The following is a 17,179-nucleotide window of genomic DNA, read 5'->3' as shown; positions in this document are numbered from 1 at the left end:
CTGCTTGGCCTTGGAGAGGGTTCTTTAGGGCCATGAAGGGTGGGTAGGGGTGGAGGAATGGGTGTGGGTGGGGGCTGATGGGTAGGATGAAGCACAGAAGGTGAGGAAACTGGGTTGTCAAAATCCTGGGATTTTAGGATCTTGTGGCTTTGAGATGCAACTTTCATTGCTTCAGTACACTGAAGATAAACTCCTTGAAATAGAAGTGAGCCATGTGCTGAGGCTGGTATGCGAGCCAGAGAGGGAACCACATCTTTGGAACTTCCCTAACTTTTTTGCATCCCAGAATTTTAGGTCAAGGGCTGCAAACAACCGTTACTTGGGTGTTACATTTAGTGAGGTATTTGACGATTTACTTAGAGAAGCAATAACCCAATAAAGCCAATTGTAAGGAACTCCTAAATTAGAATGTGTGTTGTTTAGACCTTTGTCTGTGGCATGTGACACTGCTTGCTACAGCCAAAAAGGAACAAAGAAGAAAACCAAATTGATTTCCGCTTTCCCTCAGAACAGGAAATGCACAAACATGGGATATGAGTTAGAAGGTCTGGACTTCTGTGCTAACTTTCTAACGTTGACCAAGATCAATAAAATGGAAACCACTCTCATCAGTAAAATGGAAGGGACAATGGGAGTTACCATATCTGAAAAGAGAGAGGGTATGAGGATTGTGATTAGAAATTTTTTGAAGTGTAAGAGAAAAAATAGTTTCTGTTGGAAATAATAGGACTTCAGGTGACACCATGGGCATGACCCTTCCATTGTCCCCACATTTCCATTTCTAACACCAATCCCACTGAAACAGGTCATGTGGCCACAATGCCCATCCCACGAGCCCTTCGCCTCTCAGCACTCTTTGGATAGTAGTGAAAGAAGTTGCAGCCAGTGTTTATTGAGCATGTGCAAGGAGCTTTATCAATATGTGTTAAGAGCTTTATCTCATTTATTTCTCACTATAAGCCTTTGTGGTATCATCATTTTTTAGATGTGGGAACTCAGGGATTAAGTCACTTGCCCAAGATTACACAGCTGACAGAAGTATAGTTCTTTCACTTTCTCTAAGTGTTCTTCTCATTCAGTCCAACTCAGATCACCCTTTTGCTGTTGCTGTTAATTTGGTCTTCTGGTCTTTTTCTGAGGTTTCCATCTTAGCTGCCTGTTAATTTCATTGGCATATCTACAAACTCAAATGGATCTAGTGAGGTAAATCCTATTAAGTTGCATACTCTATGAGAAGAAGGAATTGCCTGTCATGTTCATGGCTGTATCCTCTGACACATGGTAGGTGCTCTATCCATATTTGTCATATGAATTATTTGTTATTAAAAAAGAATGGTATGTCCATAGGGATTTGCTTTCGGGCTGAGGTCAGGCTTCTTGAAGCTCTGGGTCTGGGACGATGGTTCCTGGGAGGTATTCTCTGGGGTTTGAGGGTCTGGGCAGGCAGATCCTCCCAGGGCAGCCCCGGTAGAACTACAGATGTAGGATCCATCCAGAATATATGTCTGCGTTCTGAAGACTGTTTGCCAGAATGCACACAAATATCATAAGGTGGTATAAATGTTCAAGAGATGGATGTATGTCTGTGGTCTTAAGGCCAGAATGAAATTTCTCCTGAGAATCCTCATAAGGAGAGTCTTGCATGATGGTTATACCATGTTTTCAATGACATCCATGCAAGAGACACCATGGAGATATCCTATGGCTAAGCTCAGTAGAGGTGGATGGTAGTTTCCAGAAGTGCAATCAGAAGTCATCAGGCCCAACCCTTGGATGCCACAGAAGAGGCAGCCCTCCCCCTGTTTTACTCATCTGATCTCCCTAGCTGATTCCATGTCGGGAGTTTGCCCTCTGGGAGCAGTTGGACACCCTGGGGAGACTTCACTCTTGGATTTTTCTAAAGGCAGCACTAGAAATTTAAACACACACTTTCATACACCCTGTGCCTTCTCTTTGACCCATTACTAATCCTGAAATGTGCTGGATCTAAAAGACCATTTCACTTGAAGGGAGCCAAAATAAGGAATAATAATACTTGCTTTCTAAATAAGACGATGGAAAAAATACAAAACAACCCAGCAACCCAGCCACCCAGTTTGCAGCTGGTGCTCTTTGTTTTGATGCAAATTTAAGACAAACCCTGCCCAGTAAAGAGAAAGGGGCAGGGCAGGACCTGGTCCCACAGAAAGGCAAGTTTGCATTCTCTCCCACGTGTTTGGCTAATGCCAGGGGTTTTGGAAAAGCCACTTATTCAAAATTAACACAAAGTTTTCCAGCCCTTGGGGAGTCTTACAATTTCCTTTGGAGCAGCAAAATAAATTTCAGACCTTATCATTTTGTCGTTCAAAGTCCCTAAATCTAGAGCCAGTGTGATTAGGGACACTGGCAGAGTTGCAGGGAAAAAGCTCTCTCCCAAGACCTCGCCAGTGTTCCAGCGAGCTTGCCAGTTCTGCCTGTCTGTCCGGCTAGAGATTGTGTAATGCCAACACTCCTGGGAGCCTGGGGAAGCTGAAAGGGCCTGCCTGGTACTTTAACCTACCCCGGCAGGTCCCCCAAACAAAGAACTTCTTCATTGTCCCTCCATAGAACCAGCTTGGACCACATCCTGCTGGATTTAAAGATATAAATCACCCACGTACTGGCTCAGAGGTAGCTCTTTTCTCATTTGAGCAAGTCAGGACTTCTGAGCTGACTAGCGTTGTACATACCCAATGACCGTAGCCCCCGAGGGTGTGGCCTCCGAGTACACAGCGTGGCAAACGGAGGTTCCACCAAAGGCAGAGCCGCTGGCTGGGGCAGGTGACGGACACCAGGATGGGATTACTGCTCGCTGAAGGAGGCAGTGGGGGAGTTAGCTCCGATTCCCCTTGGAGCAGCAGGATTACCGCAAAATTATAATCTCAGGGAGGTCCAGAAGTCCCTGGCTCAAAAAATTTATCTTTTAAATATGTTCACTGATAGGACCCTGTTTCTTGGTGAAAGTTGCTGGGCTTTAAGAGTGCCCTATTAAAATGTAATGACCTTATGGTGGGTTCTGCCTTAAACATAACCAGTTTTCTAGGAGAGACAATCAAGGGCAGGGAGGAAAAGGCTAGGGCAGGGATGGGGGGCGGGGCAGGGCAGAGCCCCGGGTGGGTAAGGCTTAGACTGGAAGAGAGGTAGAGGAGGTTGAGAGAGAAACGTTTCGTTTCCAGACTGCACTGCCTCCCATTGCCACCCGTAAGACAAAACAAGGCATCGGGGTCCCTGTATCATCAGTGGGTTGAGGACAGAGCCAGGTTGGGAAGGAAAAGGGGAGAAAGAAGAAAGGAGGAGAAAGGGAGAAAGCAAGTGTGCTTGGGTGGCTCAGATGGTTAAGCATCTGCCTTTGGGTCACGATTCCAGGGTCCTGGGGTCGAGTCCCAAGGCTGGTTCCCCACTCAGTGGGGAGTCTACTTCTCCCTCTGCCCCCCCCCCCCCGGTTGTGTGTGTGTGTGTGTGTGTGTGTGTGTAAAAAGAAAGTAGAAGCCTTGGGGGGGGGCGCGCCTAGCCTCCTCCAGTGTGGAGGGGTCATGCCCAGTTGTCCTCTCTAGCCATCGGCTGCTGACCCAAGGTCCATGGATGTGTCTGAAGGTGCAGGCAGTGGGGGAGAGCGGAAGGGGCGCTGGCCTGGATGGCAGGAGTTCTGGTCCCTGTCCTGCAGGACCTGGCTGGGTCACCTCTGGGGTTTCTTAAACACAACAGGAGGGGTTGGTAGAACGGAACAGTTCTTGAGTGGTGAGTTGGTGATGATGGGACAGCCCTGCGATTCCACCACCAGTGGGGAGCAACACCCTGCCCAGAAGATGTCTTGATGAACCCAAGGGAGTAGCTTACTGTAGAGGCCTTGGTCGCCCCAGTTCCCACCCAGGGGCCTCACTGTTGGCAGAAAGTTTATAGGAGAGGTGCTTGGAGACGCTGCTACTCTTAATTCTTTTCTATAACCTTGAGATAACAGCGCCTTTGAGTCTCAAGCAAGTCTCAAGTTATGTAACTCACTTTCAATAAAACTCTCCCTGACTGCTTTATATTCAGCCTTTTAGCTGCCCTGGTTTGAGGCTTTCAGTGAATAGGTAGCCTTGTATTTATGCTAAGTGTTTTGTTTTTGTCTTTCAGATCTTGACAGGATAAGAACATTGGTTTGTTTAGTAAACACTGAGGCCACTCTACCACCACCCAGCTGCTTGGCGCATGGCCTGGGGCGGCCCTGGGAAAGCTTCACTCTGAGCACAGGGCTTCAGGGGAATGAGCCCCAACCAAGGCAGATCTGCCTCCTTCCCAAACCCATAGCCCCTCAGAGAACCGGACAGTTTTGTTCTTGTCTGTAGAGCCAATCCCAGGGACAAGCTGCAGTCATCGGCTACTCCTTAGAGTGGGTCCCTTCCTCCAGCTGTAGTCCTTTTAATGAGCTATTTACTAAGTTTTGTTTAGCGTAAGTGCCGTGCTCCACCTTGCCCTGGAGAGGGAGCTCTCCGCAGGAGCAGGGTGCCCACAGGTGCGCTTTGTATGGGGTAGGTGCGTAACCATGCAGCCAGCAACCACATACTAGGTTGTGTTTACTAGGCCCTGGGCATGCTGGGATAGATGTGTACATAAATTAAAAAAAAAAAAAAAGCTTAGAGCTATGTTGGCAAAACTAGAAGTTTCCTCAAACCCTCATGTTCTCTCCTGCTAAGCATTTGGGAGGTTGCCATCCCCTGATTCACTACTTAATGTGCTAGATCCCTGGGATGGAGCAAGGGAATGCAGGAGATGAGATGAATAAGACCTGTTCTCAAGGAATCCACTAGGCCAGTTTGTCGGGGCAGGGGCTGGTAAGAACAGATGTGGAAATGAGTAACTCTGATTACAGTGAGGTTGGGGTCTTCAGGGAGTGATGCATTCAGGGTCATGGGAGCAGTAATTGGCGGAGGAGGACAAGAGGGCTCCAATTTTATAGAGTATGAGTGCAGCAAGGGTTTGACAGGAGAAGGGGGAAAAGCATTCAGGCACGAGGAACAGCATGTGTAAAAATATGGAGTCAAGAGAGGATTTGCTGGTTTCCAGAACAGGAACGAGTTGCTGCAACTTCATTACAGGTGTGGGGAAGGTAGGGGAGGCAGAAGAAGGAGAAGGCTTGGAGAAGCCATGGGGCATGAGGCTGGGAAGGTTAGCTATGGCCAGATTGTAGAAAGCCTGGCCCCAAGGCCTAGTAAGGCAAAGAGAAATAAGTAGGGCAGCCCATAGAAATGCTGGTCTCAGCTTCCTCTGCTGGTTGAGAAGGACCCTGAGTAGTCAAAGGAGGCATATTTACAAACCTCTGGGTCCTGACTTGTTGCTGAAGCTCTGATTCTAGAAATTTGCAATAGCATTTGGACACATTCAGGGGTTGGGGCCTGTCTGGGGAGACCTTTTAAAGAAAAAGAATACCAAATTGGATTACAAGAATGCTGGAGTGCCTCCCAGGGTCTTGGAAGAGTCTTGTACAAGTGGGGCACTGCGAAATTTACCCTTCACCAGCCTCAAAGTGAATCCATCTCTGGAACCTGAGTGGTGTTTATCTGAAATACTGCAAGTCAGAAGTAAGGCAAGATTTTATGATTTCACAGCTAGTTCCCTGGGAGAAAAGTCTTTTGCTGCCAGGTCTTCCTCTGCTATACACGAGTCTTGGTCCTGTGCCCTCTTTTCTACCTGCACCCTTTCCCTAAGTGACCAGCTTCTAGCACAATCCATGATGTCTTCTGGGCTCGGGCCCCCAACTACCTTTCAGGCCACCTCTCCTCTCTTTCCCTGCTCTAGTCACAGGGGCTCTCTGTCTCTTCTCACACATGTGAAGCTCCCTCCCATCTCAGCACCCTTGCCTTGGCCCATCTGGGTCCCCTCTGCCCCCAGAGCCTCCTCTTCACTTTCGGGACGCAGCTTCATTGGCCCCCTCTCAGGGAGGCTGTCCCTGGTCGTCCAACCTAATGAAACCTCCTAGTCACTCTCTATTGCACTGCTTTGCTTTCTTTTCTTCGTAGCATTTTTTAACCAACCAAACTCACTTATTTACTTATTATTGGTTTCAGGTGTGCAACATAGTGATTCCACAATACATTACTATATGTGTACTACACATCACTCAATGCTCACCATGGTAAGTGTAGTCGCCATCTGTCACCGTACCACATTAGGACAATATTATTGACCGTCAAAGTCATCTTATTTTTCATTTGGCCTTTTACTATCTATAAAAATGTCTCCTTACCACATAAGCTGCTTGAGCGCTGGGGCCTCGTTTGTCTCCCTCACTGTGCTCTATCCTCAGCCCCTGGACATTTGACTTTAAAACAACAGAGTTTACTGACAGCACTCTTACACAATTATCATCCTTTGCATTTGGGTAGCACTTTCTAGTTTCCAAAAAACTTTTACATACGTTGTCTCACTTTTACCTCAAGGCAACCTGATGACGTAAGTAGGAGAGGGATTGTTATCTCATCTTAAACACGAGGTAATTGAAATTTAGAGGGGTGGAATGACTTGTTAGAATTTTCCTGCTAATAAGTGACAGCCCCAGGTCCCCTTCCACCCAGACCAACTCTCTTTTCATTTTGGCTCATATTTTGCTAAGACTTGTTTCTTCTCCTGTTCCTCAGAGCAAGGGAATCCATCCACATAAGGATTGAGAAAGCACCTGTCCCCGTCCCTCTGAGAGCTTGGCTTCCACATAAAGATTTACGGCAGACAGCCTAAGCTTCACCTGTGGGCTGAGCAGAGAATGAGAGTGATAATGATTTCCTTTGGACAATAACAACCCATTCCCTATGTGCAGCAGAATTTTGTTACCGATCATGAAAATTGAAAGGGACTTGAATTTTCATTTTGATTTAATGTCGAAAGCATCAACTACTGGGCAATTACACATATTTTACCCTTAAAGGCAAACCCATTAGCTGGTGATTGAAGAATGAAAGCCAAACTTGCTATTTTTAAAAAGAGAGGTATGACAAGTAATGTTTTTCTAAAATTGTCTAGAGAATCAGTAACAGAACAGGGAGTTCAGAAACTTGAAATTCCTGGTCCCAGTCAGACTGCTGGAAGTCAATTTCTAAAACTCTTCTGGGCTTCAATTCTCCATTAGTAGAGATCTTTAGAAAATGTTTATGCGTTTAAAATACTCGATGTGACCCTTGTATGGGTTTTTTTATTGACAAACTATGTAGAAATGTGTGCAAATCACAGAGCTCAGTGAATTTGCACAAAGTGAACACTCATGTGATCACCTCCCAGATCAAGAAATAAATCATGATCAGCCCCCCAGAGTCCTCCTTTTGCCTGGCTTCCAATAACCACCCTTCCTGAACAAAGGAAACCACTCTCTTGAGTTCTACCACAATAGATTAGTTTTATCTGCTTTTGAACTTTATACAAATAGAATCCTATTGTATGTAGTTGTCCTTTTTTTTCGTTTTGTTCTTTTTTTTTTGGTCTGGCTTTTTCTGCTCCACATTGTGTTGGTAAGACTCATCCATATTGTTGGGTATAGTTATGGTTTGTTTATTCCCATGGCTCTTTAGTAGCTTATTGCCTGAGTATGCTACATATCTATTCTGCTACTGATGGCCATTTGGGTTGTTTCCAGTTTGGGGAATATTATGAATAGTGCAGCTATGACCATTTTTATATATGTCTTTTGGTGAAAATATATGTGGATTTCAGTTGGGTGTAAATCCAGGAGTAAAATTTCTGGATCATAGGATATACTATATTTACAGATACTGCCAAAGAATTTTCCAAAGTGGTTTTAGCAATTTCTTCTTCCATCATTGATGTACGACAGGCCCAGTCGCTTTACATTCTTTTCAACACTTGACATTATCTATCTCCTGGTTTTAGCTGTGCTGGAGTGTGACCAATGATGGATTTTAATTTATTAAATTATACCAAATTAAATTAGTTATAATTTAACAAATGTATTTGTGGAATGGTTCCTAAGAAACCCAAGATTAGGTAAAGATTAGATCAATTTTGATGCTCAGTTATATTCTCATGTTGCTCTCTAATTCCTTCGTACGTATAGCTTCAGCCTACCCAACAAGATGGCAAGCTTCTTGAAGTCAAGGGCTTTGTCATAAACTTCTTTCACATTAGTTGTAGCCCTTAGCACAGTGCTGGGCACAGAGTAGTTCTGATTGAATTTGGCTGAACTGAATAATGGAGGCAAACCCACCAAAGTCTATGCAGTATCTCTCTGTTCCCAGTTCCTTGCCTAATTACTATTTTCAGGCACTTCCTAGGGTGATGAAAGGATCAGAGAGGAGTTCTAGAAAATGTCCAATTCCTTGATGTTCTACCAGAGCTTACATTCCAGGTGTTTTTAAAACTCTTTAGGTAGAATGAGCCCTTCTGTTTACAACAGGATTTTCCTGAGGCAGGTACCTTAGGCCACCAGAAAGTAGAACAGACAGAAGACTGTCTTACCCTGCGTTTTCAGGAGGAAGCATTGTTTGTGTCCTTCCGTGCTTGAAGGGGTGCTTTGGACTCAAAATGTCTGGTCTTATTACACTAGCCTAATTTCCCTGTAGCTGCAACCAGTTTGATAGAAATTTCTCCAAAGGCCACAGTAATCTCTATGATACTTAGTTCCCTGTTTTGCTGATTTTTTTTATCTGTCCTAATTTTTAAGAACTATTTCTGTCATCTCATCAGCTAAAGAATCTGTACTCAATTGTCCATTTCAACATGCAGCCTTGTATCATGCTATGCACATTTTTGTTCATACTGAATGTTGGCTATTTCTGGACTGAGATCCTGAGACGTTAAGTTAGTACATTTTTACCGTTCTGATTTAGTTTGGAATTAGGCACTTACTGAAAATGATTGGTAGAACTATCCCTCCATTCCCATCCCTGGCCCTCCAGTTTTGGACTCTGACATTTAGCAAGGAAGGTAGGTTGTAACGGATGTGGTCATTAAGTGGGGATTAAAGAAGGAAGAAAATAGACCTTGAGAAACATGTATAGAATGCTGACAAAACAAAGCCAGTTTTCAGAGTCCCTTTGGGCCACCTGCTATCAGATCTATCAAGGTAAGCACATGTGTGTGTGTGTGTATGTGTGTGTGTGCACGCATACCTGTGTATGCGTCTGTGTGTCTGTGTGTAGGGGATGGTGGAAGAAATGAGAAATCCCTGAAAAGAATATTGTGGTAAGATCCCAAAAGCATATCAGTTAGTAATTGTATACAGTCACTAATGGGAACAGGCTTGTTCTACAAGCTGAAATCATGATCAGTAGGTAATCAGATCTAGTGCTCTGGGGCCTCCCCCGACACGGTGATTGCTGTAGACTAGACCAGAACACAATAGTATGTTTGATTCTTTCCTCTTTCTCTCCTATCAGGACTGGCCAGCTTCCCAAGATTTGTGGGAAGAGGGAGGAGGGCTGTGAGTTTCAGAATGTTTCTCCGTGGGGGATGGGCCTCATGGCTCAGCCCTTCTCAGAGATCCTATGTCTCCTATTGTGTGTGTAATACATGTATGTCTCTTCCTTCATATATGCATTTGCTTTTCCATCTCAGATTGAACTGGCTATGACTTATCAAATTCAGGCACATTAGGCAAGTCCATGTGTAGTTTTGATTAGGTAGCCAGGGGCCATAAACTTGGGATGGATCAAACAGGCAGATGAATATGAAATGGGGTCTGTAGCAAGCTGGAGAATCTACTTCCCTTCCAAAGAGGGATCACAATTCAGCTTCAGACAATAGTCACCGTGTGACCCCATGGTCAGATCTGATTTTTTTGAGAAAAATCCAGAAATCCAGATTTTTAAAGATGTGATTTCTTGATTTTTAAATGTTTGTAATTAATTTAGAAATTTTAAAAACCACTTTATAGGCTAACTATGTGAGGATAAAATAGAACAAATCTGTAGGTCCTCATTTGGCTCCCAACCCTGGGCCTCCAGGTTAAATTGACTTTCTGCAGAGAAAAAATCCAACTTATTAAAGTTACTTTAACTTATGGGAGACTATGTTATAAGGATATGTGTGACAATAAGATAAACAGGATTTTCAACTATGCAGTAAGCGCTCATAGAAACCCAGGACCTCTATTAAACAACCCAGGTCAAGGGATGAACAGGAACAACATCTAACTGGTACTTACTGATTATTGGAAGGTCCTTTATCACCGTCAGTGGTACAACTTATGCTTCTCAATTGGTGTTATGTTTCAACATAAGCTGCCTATGACTCACATTAATTTTTTTGGTACTTGTAGAATTCTTGACTGGGTCTCAGGGCTTCCAGGCTTGCTCCTAGCCTGTTTGTGAAGGGCCTTCATTACTTCAGTTATGCCCAAATTTGGGGTTGGAGGGTGGAAGAGTCATTATCCTTGTGTCAAGCGGATTGTTGGAACAGGAGCAGCAGCTGGTAGGTCAGGGTATGTTTGGAAATCATGTTCCTCTCTAAGACAAACAATATGGCGGCCTCTCCATCAGCCATTCCTCCCTTCTTCCTGACTAACAATATCTCAATTTGTTCTGATATCAGGCAACTTATGTCCTTCAGGGAAAGCTGATTTCAACCCAAAGCAGGGTGGATCTTGATTACATCGAACCAATCACAGCAAGGCCATTTTCCTTGTCAAAGTTTAGTTTAGGAATTGGCATGAGTAGCAATTTTGAGCAGTGAGATTGCAAGAAAGTTTAAAGAAAGCTTAAAATTAAATTACAATTTAAAAAACTAAATTAAAACGTAAAATTCCCTCTGAATAAAAGAGATTCAAGGCAAGAAATAGACCCTCTTTTGTTCACGCTGTTGCATCTCTATGGAGCACTTACAACTTTGGCAGCCAGTTTGCAACTGTAGAGGATAAATGTGAGGACAAGGGTCAAGGTTTTGGTTGGAGGAAGGAAGAGCAGAGGAAGGAGAAGTAGAAAGTTGGAAAACACATTGCAACCAGATGTCTTAATGATGTCATTGAACAGTGAGCTTATCAACCCTGAAATGATTTTACCTTTGAACTTACTGTTACATGAGATACTACATTCTCCTTTTTGTTTCTGATGTTCCTGGTTGGGGTTTCTGTTATTTTCAGCTTAAAGCATCCTAATGTATTATCTGTTATTATTCCACTTGGAGTAATGAAATAGCCTAGCTTTCCCTTAAAGATTAGATTGTGTCCTCAAAAAAAAGAGTTTACTAGAGGCTGCCTATGAGTTTATTGCCCTTTGGGACACCTGGGTGGCTCAGTCGGTTAAGCGTCTGCCTTTGGCTTAGTTCATGATCCCAGGGTCCTGGGATTGAGTCCCACATCGGCTCTTTGCTCAGCAGGGAGCCTGCTTCTCCCTCTACCTACCGTTCCCCCTGCTTGTTCTCTCTCTGTCTCTCTGTCTCTGACAAATAAACACATTACTTAAAATCTTTAAAAAAAATAAAAAATAAAAAATAAATGTTGCCCTTTATGCTCCAGTCTATGTTGGAGGAACCTGCTAAAGACTTGCAGATGTGATCAGAGCTCTCACTGGCAGGAGAGAAGAGCTATCTTGGAAACCTCTGGTGGATTGGTAGCTTGTGCCCAATACCATATCCTAATACTGTATATACCCCAGGTATGCTACCTGGGGAACCAGGCACAGTCTTAGATTTAAAATACCCATATTCATTGAACTACAAATGATCTAATTTTCAAAGGATCTATTGAGCCTAGAAAGTTGCCTTTGGGTTGTGATCACTATCTACAAGCCTAGTGTAGACCCCCTGAGACACAGTCTACTAGATCCCTGCCTCTGTCACTACAGAGCCCACACTCCTCTTAGGGTGTTTCCCCAGCAGCACTCCCAAGTCTCTCCTCTACAGAAATTCTTGATGCTACTGTCCTTTATATTTCCCTCCCACCTTTGTTGTCTGTATGCTTCTCCCCTTCCCTGCCACCCAAGAGGGAATAGCTGGCCAGATTGCTTTAGCAGATGCTGGGGAAAATAGAATAGAAACCAAGGTCATCCTATTCTTCATTTTCTGGCTGTGGGATTTGGGAGCACCATCTTTTGGTGAGCAGATGCAGATTCCCCGGAATCACATGTGATCCTAATACATTCATTTATTCTCTTTTTTGGGTTTCCTGAATTTTTGTTGCTGAATTTCTCTTTCCTCCTTTCTGACCCACAAAGGGCACTTCTTTGCTTGTTAGCCTTTTCTTACCTTCCTAAATTGAACTTCCTCTTAGCTTCTTCTGCCCTTTCTCGACTGCTCACAACTAGCTCTTTTACCCCCAAATATCTCTTTTCCTTTTTTCTTTTTTTTGTCCCCCACCAGAGACCTGTTATTTTCCTTCCAGCCGTCCTGGAGCATCTATGTGTACACCTGGAATTTCAGCGGTTTCCTAGAGCTCTCCTGTCTTAATTTTGGGAAGCTGCCATGTCTTAATCTGTGCATAATGTTTAGCCTCAACCCCAGAATGGCCACTAGTGCCTTGGTTCTCACATAAGCATGATGAAAGATGTTAAAATTGCTCTGAAAATAGTTTTCCTTGTTAAGGTATTAGACTGAAAGATTTTGTGTTCTTCTATACAACTACAACATTTATGGTGAGACATAACCCGCTTATCTTATCAAGAACAAGTCCCCTACCTACCCTCATGATGAACTTCCCCTAGTGTTTCTTCATTGCATTTGACAAATCCTGTCACTCACCATCATTCAGGATGAACTAAAAGAAAACATGAATGTGGGGCACCTGGGTGGCTCAGTCGTTAAGCGTCTGCCTTTGGCTCAGGTCATGATCCCAGCATCCGGGGATCCAGCCCTACATTGGGCTCCCTGCTCTGCAGGAAGCTTGCTTCTCCCTCTCCCAGTCCCCCTGCTTGTGTTCCCTCTCTGGCTGTGTCCTCTCTGTGTCAAATAAATAAATAAATAAAGTCTTAAAAAAAAAAAAGAAAACATGAATGTATGTGAGGACAGAGTTCCAATTTGGAATGTAGGGTGTTGCTGGTCTTGACCTTCAGATTTAAATATACCCATGACTAAAATATAAAAATGCTGTTTTCCAGATGGATATGCACATTTTTGGTTTTACATACTTAAAATAAGAACAGGAGGAAAATATTTAACCCATGCTGAAATTCCTAAGTATTTTTTAACAACTGTTATAGGGCAATTTTGTCTTCCTGAGTGAGGGCCAAAATACAGCTAGTGAAGACAATATTTTTCCTTCAAGTCCCTTTTGGCTTTGCACCCATTTTTATCACCAATGTGCATTGTTTTGTGCTGGGTTGGTCAAATATCCAGTGCCCTTGCAGGGAGGACAAGTAAGATTAGTGAGGAGTTGGGCCTGAGAAGTGAGTGGCAGAGCAGAGGCACAACATCTAGAAGGTGCTGCAGACCATTGGTTAGAGAGGAGAGACCAGAAACAGAGGAACTGGCTTCATGAGACTTTGAGGCATTCCCAGCAAGAGGTGAGAGGAAGAAATTGCAACATCTTTGAGAATCTTCAGGTACGAGCAGAACTGCTTGGAACAAAGCATGGCAGGGCTGGTCGGAGGTTGATCTCACTACCTCTGTATGGGATCTTCTCAGCTGCGGTGCCCACTGGACCAGAGGCTCCAGGAGCATCAGCAGTCTGCATGCTTGGCACGGATCCTAGCTCTCTCCATGGGCACTGCCAGCACCAGCAAGGAGATGGCTTTGTCCTCAAAAACTCGGAGGAAAGTAGATGCTGATGGGAGGGGTGCTGGAGGAGATGGCGCAGCTGGGCAGAGAAGTACAATTGAGCATGAATACTTGCGCAAGAGGAAGCCAACCAACCAGCCTAGAAGTGATAGTAGTATGTTGCACCCCCTTCCGTTTTATGGAAATGTGGTGCATGATGGATAAATACATTTTCAAGCGATCCTGTCACAGACTCAGAATTGCAATCTGGAGCCCACTGTTCTCCAGTTTCTGGATTATCTGTAGCAAGTGTGATTACTTCTAAGGATGAATTTCCATGGATCAAAATATGTTGTGCTGGGAGTGAGCATACCTTTAAGATGCTCCAGAGGCTTCTGGGAGGGAGCAGAGAACATGGGCATGAGCATGGGTATGAGATCAGAGCATACTTGGTCTCTGCGAGGGTGGCCTAGTGTAGTAATGGCTGACGTGCGGCGCTTCTCCAGCAACAGGTGACTCTCCCCTGAAGCATTTGAGAAGCGAGCCACACTACATATACTGGAGCAGCAATCACTTAATCTTCTGAGATCTGCCACTGATGTCACGCAGTGACAAGGAAGGGACTCATGGTGGGGGATAGTCAGGCCAACCCCAAGGAGCTTTTGGTATTATACACCTAGAGTCCTCAAGCTGCTACGGGTAAGCAGAACTCAGCAGTTCCAAGTGTGCACTCCCGAATTCTACCTGTGAGTTCAAAGCCCTGCTCCACTATCTTATAAACTGGGTAGCTTTGGGCAAATTAAAAGTTTAATTTCTCTTGGCTTCAGGCTTCTTAGTGTAAAATGGGTATAGTAGTAGTACCTCTGTTTTAGAGATATTGTGAAGCTTAACTGAAAAAAAGTGATATAAATATATTATTATGGTAACATGAATTATCAGACATATATAAGAACCTGATAGATATTGTTAATAAGTCTTGGTGGAGGATTCCAGGGATCTTCCCCTGTGATTTGAAAATCTGACTCTGGTATCTTAGGTTCCATTGTTTCTACTCCCTCCTAGAACAATAGCTAAAGGAACAGGGTGGCAGACAGAGTGGAAAGCTTACTCAGGTGGCCATCTGGCAAGGGCAGGGGGCCTGGGATACATGCCTGTGTCCTAGTGCTCTTGTGTGGGGTGTTGCTGGGCTCTGCTGTGAGTCCACTTGGCTAGTCTGGTCCCGGGGGCATCTTGCACTTGACTCTGCCATTGGAGTTGACCTGCCTGGACTTTGTTCTTGGTGTGTCCAGGACCCAGTGCTCTTTTTTGCTGATTCAGGTCACCTTGGTGTGGCATACCTGTCTGAGTTGCACCTACAACCTTCATCTGATTCCTGGTTTAGGCTGAACACTGTACTCACAGGCATGCCCTCTGGTTCCCAACTCAGCTGCCTTCCCAGTCCTTCATGGAATATATGGCGACAACCAGGTCTCAGCCAAGGGAAGCTCAGAGGGATAACCAAGGCCCATAGCCACCTAACCCCCATGCACCACTATTTTTAATCTACAGCAGTATTTCTTAAAGAAGCAAGCCACTCTGCAGCTGTTCCCTCCCCAAGTTCCAAACAGGGGAGGGGCCAAAACCTCCACGGCTTTCTGTAATCCCTTCAGTCTCTTAAACTTCAGTTTCCTGAATTCAGGCCCTAAAGGAGCAAACCGGAACATAGTACCCTTTGTCTCTCTGGTCCTTGTTCTTAGACTCAAAGGTGATATGTTAAAAAAAAAAAAAAAAAAAAACTCCAACAGTAGGAGAGGCGAAGGAAAAAAATGTTTGGGAAGTATGGAAAAAATGTAGTCTAGGGGAAATCCTTCCAATCACTAGATGGGTACAATTGTAAAAAGAAGATTTTGACCCCATCAGTAATGATTAGAAATGGAATTTCTCTTGGGGCACCTGGCTAGCTTAGTCGGTTGGGCGTCTGACTCTTGGTTTCTGCTCAGGTCATGACCTCAGGGTTGTGAGCTGGAGCCCCGCATTGGGCTCCGCACTGGGCATGGAGCCTGCTTGAGATTCTCTCTCCCTCTGCCACTTTCCCACCAAAAAGAAAAAAAGGGAAAGAAACAGAAGTTCTCTCCCGTCAAGAATCTACTGCAGGGGCGCCTGGGTGGCTCAGTCGTTGGGCGTCTGCCTTCCCCTCAGGTCATGATTCCAGGTCCTGGGATTGAGCCCCGCATAGGGCTCCCTGCTCGGCGGGAAGCCTGCTTCTCCCTCTCCCACTCCCACTGCTTGTATTCCCTCTCTCGCTGTGTCTCTCTCTGTCAAATAAATAAATAAAATCTTAAAAAAAAAGAATCTACTGCAAAATGCAGCATATGCAATTATAAATGCTGCATGCATTTCAAGTCAGAGTATTTGAGATCAGTCACTGAAAAGATAACTTGATATGCCCTGAAATCTGACACTCCTGCACAAAAGACCTGCTAGGGATCTCCCCAAATTTGACAGTAATCCTCAAAATTCACATGACATCAATAAGAAAATGTTAAAAGCTGACAGAGACCTTTAAAAACTCAATAAATAAGAACTTTATTAACTGTGCTAGAAGAAAAACTAATTTGTCTTTCCATTTTCTTTTCAGAAAATGATATCCCCAGATTGGTATACTGTGAAGAGCCAATCGAAGACTGAACAGCCAAAACTTCAGAAAAATAGTTTTAGAAAGATATGTCATAGGGGCACCTGGGTGGCTCAGTCGTTAAGCGTCTGCCTTTGGCTCAGGTCATGATCCCAGCGTCCTGGGATCGAGCCCCGCATGGGGCTCCCTGCTCTGCGGGAAGCCTGCTTCTCCCTCTCCCGCTCCCCCTGCTTGTGTTCCCTCTCTCGCTATGTCTCTCTGTGTCAAATAAATAAATAAAATCTTAAAAAAAAAAAGAAAGGTATGTCATAAAGTGAATTAATAAAAACATTTTTCTGTATGTTTGTATGTGTTAGCTTTATAAAATTTGTGATTTCTCATTCTAAATAAGTATTTACTTTTGCATCTAATTTTGGTTCAGAATTTTTTTTTTTCTGAAAGAGGTTCCCCAAATTTGTGGATGCTTTAGGCCCCACAAATCCTGGATCTGCTCCTGATGGGTGCTGCATTACCAACAGTCTAATTTACAATGACCACAGTGGATATTTGGGCACGCCTGTGGGAACATGTCCTGCAAGTGAGTGCCATTTAACATTCATATCACTGTTAAATAAAACAAGATGACAACAACAAAAAATTAAGATCCACTGTTCTACAGTAGAGGCAAACAAGTGACTTTACTGGAGTGATTACCACCATCCTGAATTCAGTGTTTATTGTTGCTACGTACTTGTTTATTGTTTTGGCACATAGATATTTTTGTGCGTTGGTATCATACCATGTGTAGGCATTCTGGTTATCTATTGCTGTATAACAAATTGCCCCCAAACATAATGCCTTACAGCAACAATCATTTCATTATGTTTTATGATAGCTCACCTTCTGGGAGGGTGATCAGGACAAGCTTGAAAGATAAATATTTGCTGGGCGGATCAG

The 17,179-nt window shown here is 44.1% G+C and overlaps 1 long non-coding RNA gene across 1 annotated transcript in view; it reads left to right on the top strand.

The window, feature by feature from the left end:
• LOC141373498 (uncharacterized) overlaps nt 1–16,496 on the top strand; it is a 39,495-nt gene extending 22,999 nt beyond the window's left edge. Inside the window, exon 3 of the long non-coding RNA XR_012379562.1 lies at nt 16,247–16,496. This is a non-coding gene — a long non-coding RNA (uncharacterized lncRNA). The remainder of the gene's footprint in view (nt 1–16,246) is intronic.
• Nucleotides 16,497–17,179: the final 683 nt, after the last annotated feature.

The sequence above is a fragment of the Callorhinus ursinus genome, unplaced genomic scaffold (genome assembly GCF_003265705.2).
Source record: "Callorhinus ursinus isolate GAN/ISIS: 27379988/994484 unplaced genomic scaffold, GSC_fseal_2.0 scaffold10, whole genome shotgun sequence".
Classification (NCBI taxonomy): domain Eukaryota; kingdom Metazoa; phylum Chordata; class Mammalia; order Carnivora; family Otariidae; genus Callorhinus; species Callorhinus ursinus.
This window is presented reverse-complemented; position numbering and strand designations above follow the sequence as displayed.